Here is a 6813-nt window from a genome sequence, read left to right as displayed (position 1 = left end):
AACATTGGCTAGAGTTTTTTTGGCAACATCATTCGGGGTTATTTTTTGGCTAACATCGATTGGTGATGTTTTTTGGTCAACATTAGGGGTGTCCAAACTAATCCAAAATAAAAAATTGAAAGCTACTTAAAAAAACCAAAAATTGAACAAAACCGATTCTTTTTGGATTAGTTTAGTTTGTTTTTTTTCTCAAACTGATCGGTTTGGTTTAGTTCACGATTTGTATTTTTGAAGCCAAACTAAATCATAATACTTATACTAATACTTATGTTACTTTAGTGTTATGCGTTTTATGTGTATACCACTTGAGTTTCACAATTTTTTGTAATGTTATGTATATGAATTTATACAATGTATATCACTTTCTTTTTCAAACAACTTTTTAAAGATATGTTTGGCTTAAAATTGATAGATTTTATTGGTGAAGATTTAGCATATTAATAAGTTTCGTATATTGTTATTAGCAATTTTTAACGTAATTTAATTTAAAAATTGAAAAGAAAGTATATAAATTTTAATGAAACAATATTTTAGTAAAAACTACAAAAATCAAACCAACCAAAATGGAAAATATTGATTTGATTTGGTTTGGATTTTATTTTAAATGAAAATGAAACCAAATCGAACTGCATATGTTATTTAAGTTTGGTTTGGATCACTTTTTGATGAAAAATCAAACCAAACCGAGCCTCAAACACCCCTAGCCGACATTAGCCATGACTAATTTTTTTTTTGTCAACATCAACTAAGGTTGTTTTTGTCAATGTTGGTCCGGATTATTTCTTTGTTGGTGCAGGCTAGGGTTTTTTCAATTGTCCTCGGTCAGGGCTATGATCAACATCGACTAGGTTTTTTTTGGCCAATATCAACTAGGTTTTTTTGCCAATTTCGGTGATGTAGTTCGGCCGACATCGGCCATGACTATTTTTTTAGCCTACGTCGACTAGGGTTTTTAACCAACATTGGACGAGATATTTTTTGCTGACTTCAACTAGGGTTTTTGGTTAGATGCCTGTCAAGGCTATTTTTGGCTAACTTTAGATAGTGTTTTTTTTATAAACGTCGGAAAAATGATAGTACCGACCAACATTGTCAAAAAAATCCTAGCTGACGTCGACCAAAACATAGATTTGAAAAACATCATCAATGATAGCTGAAAAACCCTAGCTGACATTGACTGAAAAATAGCCTTGATCAATGTCAGTGAAAAACATCATCAATCAACGTCGACAAATTTTTTTTTGGACGACTTCGGCAAAAAAAGCCTTGCAAACATAAACCGAGATACAACATCATTCAATGATAGCTAAAAACACATCATCAGCCAATGTCAACCAAAAAAACTCCAGCCAAAGTCCGTCAAAAAATAGCCACAGTCGAAATCGGTCAAAAAATAGTCTCGACCGATGTTGGTCAAAAACCATTATTCGCAGACATCAATCCAAAAATAGTTTCAATTGATGACGACCAAAAAAATCCTGGACAATGTTGGTCGAAAACTACCGACAAATTCTTTAATTGTTAAGTTGGTTCAATTTTTATCCATCAAGTATTGATTAGAGAATCCATTGTATTTTGAAAATTAGTCACTACTAGAAAATAGGTTTTTAACATCGGTTATTAAGGACTTTCAACATCGGTTATTAACCGATATTGACATTATCGATGTTAAAAAGTCTCAATGTTAACATCGATTTTCTAAAACTGATGTTAACTAAACTATACAACATCAATTTCTTATGAAAACCAATGTCATATAGTAAAAAATAACAAAAAAAATGTAAAATATGTAGAAAACCATCGTTTTTTTTTTATAAAAAAACCGTTGTTGGTTTATACTTGCCAGCATCGGTTTTTAGAAAAATTGATGTTGTCAGTCAACGACAACGTCAATTTTATTAAAAACCAATGTTGTTTTTGAGAAACAACATCGGTTTTTGGAAAAATCGATGTTGTTTTTTGTAATTTTTTAATATATTTTTTGTTTTTTTAATTACCTTAAGTTAACTTGTAAAGTGAAGAGCAGAAACAGTCCAGACAATTTTTATCAATCAATTTAAATTTTGTCCATAATATATGGTTGAATATTTACAATGAATTAAGAGAAATATTTGAAGTAATGAAAGTAAATACATGAAATTATTTGTAACCTAATGTAAATTAACATAAGTACTCTACAATTCTAAAATTACTTAAACTCCTAGTGTTGGATGTTTAACTTTTAGATAATATCTTTCTCACTGAATGCGAATTGCCTTCATCCTATTTGGTTCCAATGGTATTTGATCAGTAAAATACTGCATGATATAATAAAACATATGTTAATATATAAGTGTAAATAATAACAATTATAACAAATTGAATTAGTTTTGAAGTAAACAATTATCATTTCCGAGTTATCCTTGAAACCTCCTAGGACTATTGTTGACATCCAATGCATTACGTAGTACCTGCACTCAGTGTTTCCTTTGTACTTATTACACTAAATTGAATAGAATATTTAGATATTCAAAGTTAACCAAAAATTAGTATACAAAGTAGTAACATTTAATTTTTAAGGCATGAAACATTATTTAAATGACTTACTTTAACTACAATTCATCTACCAACAGTTTTGGATTTACTTCCTTGACTCTAGTTAAATCCCTTCAAAGCATTGATTAAGCGAAACATGCACGCGTATTGTAGAATTAAAATATTGATGTCAAATTGTAATCATAAAGTAAATGTATTACAAAATACAACTGACCTGTTAATAATTCATTTCAAGTAGTTGTCAGGCCTATTGCGCAAGGAACAAAACTAGATGACAACATTGTCCTTAGGCAAAATAACGATCATTTTCCAATGTGCACTGCATTGGAGAACATTAAGTTATTACCCATTCAAGTAAGCTCCTAGGTACATATGTCTTTGTGAATTGTGCATCCATTTCTTAATATAATCTTCTAATTCAAATTGTGATTGCCCATATTTTTGTATGGACTGTGGCTCGAAGAATCTATACACATCGACATTCCCTGCTCGCATACTTGTCTCTTTCATATGCCTATTGTTAAAATAAACTAAATTATGCATGAATTTAAAACAATTAGTTAGGTAATATACAATAATGTAAAGTGGCTTACAGAATCCATAATTGTATAATAGAGATGCTCAGACAATGACCACCGTGTGCTATTTCAGAAAGTTTTACATGCTTTATGTACAATGGGAAGTTATCATTATACACCCCAAACACGGTAGCATTCCACGACACCTGCAACAGCTTAAGAGAAAGCTATGATATGCTCAATGCCATTAGGTATAGGGAATCAACATCAGGATCCGACATATCTACAGTTTTTGCTGGTTCCTCAGCTCCTTTTTTTTCCTACACAGTTAACAAAATGATAGTGAAAACTTAATTTGTAACAAATCCTTTTTAATAATTCTTAAAAAAAAAAACAAAATGAAACCTGTTATGAAAAAGGCTTTACAAGATGTGTCAGTCAAGTAAGGAAGGTGTTAAGTGTCTGCCCCACTAACTAAACCTATGAGTGGGTATAGGAACACGGGCCTTAACATCTCAAAGTTCCTCAATACCGACCTTCACTTGATCTTTGCCCAAAGGAACATTGTGGACGGTCATCGACCCCTCATAAACTCTTCCAAGAGCAACCAGTTGGGGAAGACTGTCATTGACATACAACCCACCTTTGTTTGAGTCTCCCATTTTTCGGTCCTGCCTTGAAGGATCGACACAACTTTTCTTTATGCTAACACGAGCAGCAAAAGCACCAACCTCAGCCTCAGGAGGCAATGCGAGTCCATGTGATTGAATCTGTGGCTGCATCTGGCTGAAGGACATCATTAATTGTTGAGTCACTTTTTGTGTGATTGACTCCTCCAGCTGGTCTCTGATCTTTTGTGTCAGCCGCTTTAGGTCATCAGGAGCCATGGACGAAGAGGTGCGGGATCCCTTGAAGCCGGTCCAAAGTAGTTTTTGATCGCGACACCGGCTCCAGCAGCATGGACATAATTATGTTTTTCTGGTTGCCTAATGGCAACATTTAGTACATCCTGATGTCCATGGGCGACAAAGCTTCCTTTGAAGGCCTGCTCTTCCAGGGAATTTTGTAGTCAACAGATTAAACAAATTTGGTATACTCACCCAACAATTATTGTAATAAATGACCACCAACAAATGAAAGTCATTTACAATCCTAGCTACAGTTTCCTTGCCTCAGACCTCATTTGACCTGATTTTTTTCATGCGGGCCATCTTCCACTTCACGTGTTGTCTAATGGGAGATGGAGGATCAATGATTATGTTAGTACTCCCGGATTGGACTGCTTTCTCTAATTGTTTCTTTTTCTTCTACCCCATCAACTTTTGTCCTAGAAAATCATAGCCCCCACGAGATAACACATGAGGGTAGTGTTTTGTTTCTGAATAGCCTATGCCTTCTTTCAAACATCCCATGAACTTAATATGGTTGACAATAATACATAAATATGAAGTTTAAAAAACAATGAAAATCAAATAACCTCCCATGAAGGGTCTCTACAGCTCTGACAAAACTGGTTCCACTTCTCTTTGCTTATGTCGTACTTTTGACATACTTTGTTTTCCTCGCCCTCCTTGCCATGTGCCAGGGTTCATTTGGAGGTCAAATTTGACTTAAATTTCATCCACCACTCTCCTATGGTATGAAGTATTTTTTTCTTTGCCCTTAAATCAGATGATTCAAGAATTTCAAATTTAGCTTGTGATACAATAAATACAATTTGTAGTTAGTCAATTGCAAATTAAGATTTTTAGTACAACCAGTTACAAAAACATTCAACATTTAATTGAAATACTTGAATATCCTCCCAGATCAAATCCTTTTAAGCTGCAGGGACTTGTTTCCAATTATCATATATAACATTCACCTTATCGTTAGCGACAATCCCTAAATATGTTCTTAATTTCTTTCTGTGGAGACCATCGGCTTTCCTAGTGGTAGGATCAACATGAACCACTGGTCTTTTTGCCCCAACTGGTCTAGAATCATGTTAAAGTGCCACAGGGATACTCTTCAAATATTAAGAGCCTTGTGCATTTGAAAGATCTAAAGTTAGTTGGGTTAAAGTCTCATGATTGCCACGTCTTGATGCAACAATTGTTAGCCGTGGTGATACAAGACATTTTACCTAGGTGAGGCATTCCATAACTTGACTGTGTTTTTTCTTCAATGCCATGTGTAGCAAAGTCATTGATCCTGTCAAGTTAGATGGATTGGAAAATGAGACTACTATTATCTTTTTTTAGTTGGAGATGTATTTTCCTTCTTCATTTTTTGACATCATGGTTAACTTAATTTTGCATTTGGTGAGAGAAATTAAATTCTGTGGTCCCATTTATTTGTGGTGGATGTACTCGATTGAGTGATACATGAAGATCTTAAAATGGTATACAAAGAATCTACATCGTCTTGAAGTATCTATTATTGAAAGGTACATTACTAAAGAAGCTATTGAGTTTTGCTCATAGTACATTAAAAAAGCAAAACTTGTTGGGCTTCTCGAGTCTCGGGATGACAAAAGAGTGGGAGGTAAGGGTTCAAGAGGATTACATGTTATCACTCCAAGTTCAGAAGAATTGCAACAAGCTCATTTGTATATACTGAATAATAGTAATGAAGTTCTGCCATACACAGTTCATGGCAAAGCTTTAGTTAAGGAAAGTAACCTAAAAATGACCAAGAATAAGGTGTTGAAAGAGCATAACAAGCCTTCCTAAATTGGTTTAAACATACAATCTTTGGTGACGATAATGTTTTTAAGACATTAAGGAAATTAGCAGATGGGCCTAAAAGAAATGTTATAAATTGACAAGGATATTATATCAACAAGTATTCATTCTACACAAAATCACAAGACGACAAGAGTATAATGCAAAACAATGGGGTTAATCTAAGGGCTGAATCTCAACACTTTGCTACTGTACATGATGACAATTCCCGTTTGGCGTCCAGGCCTTACTTTGGAGTCATTGAAGAAATCTAGGAGCTAAATTATGTAAAATTCATTGTCTTTGTTTCAAAGTGTAAGTGGGTTGATAACAATATCGGTGTGTGAATCGATGATCTCGGATTTACTTTGGTAGATCTAAAGAAGCTTGGTTATCAGAATGAGTCTTTCATCATGGTAGATAAAGCTACACAGGTGTTTTATGTTCAAGATCCTTGTGATGAAAGGTGGTCAATGGTTCTATACAAAAAACCATTGGTGTTAATGTTAAAGATGATTATTCAATTGTTGAAACTTGTGCTAGTCCTTTCTCCACACAAATGTTGCCTAACGTCATTGGAGAAGAAGTTGACGACGTCCATGCAAATCGTAATGATCATGATGAAGGAGAATTGATTCACATCATATAATGCAATTTGTTTTATATTTACTTGATTTCATAATTTCAATTACATAACTTAATATACTTTTGAGTTGACTTTAATTAATTTTTTTTAATAGGCACATGGCTACACCCCCAGCTCCCCCCTCCTCTTCTTGAGTCATCAACACCTTTGCCATCTATGTCGAAGAAGACAAGAAAAGCAACACGACTTAGATCATTGGTTTCTAGACCTGTTGGGGCAGAGAGACCAATGGTTCATGTGTGGATCCTGCCACTGGGAAAGTTGATGGTCCCTACAAAAAGAAATTAAGAACATATTTGGGGATCGTCACTCGAGACAAGGTGGATGTTACATTTGTTAACTGAAAAGAAGTCCCTGTAGCTCAGAAGGATTTGATATGGGAAGACATTCAAGTATTTTGATTAAATGT

Source organism: Glycine max, chromosome 14 (genome assembly GCF_000004515.6).
Source record: "Glycine max cultivar Williams 82 chromosome 14, Glycine_max_v4.0, whole genome shotgun sequence".
Lineage (NCBI taxonomy): Eukaryota > Viridiplantae > Streptophyta > Magnoliopsida > Fabales > Fabaceae > Glycine > Glycine max.
Note: the sequence above shows the minus strand (reverse complement) of the source record.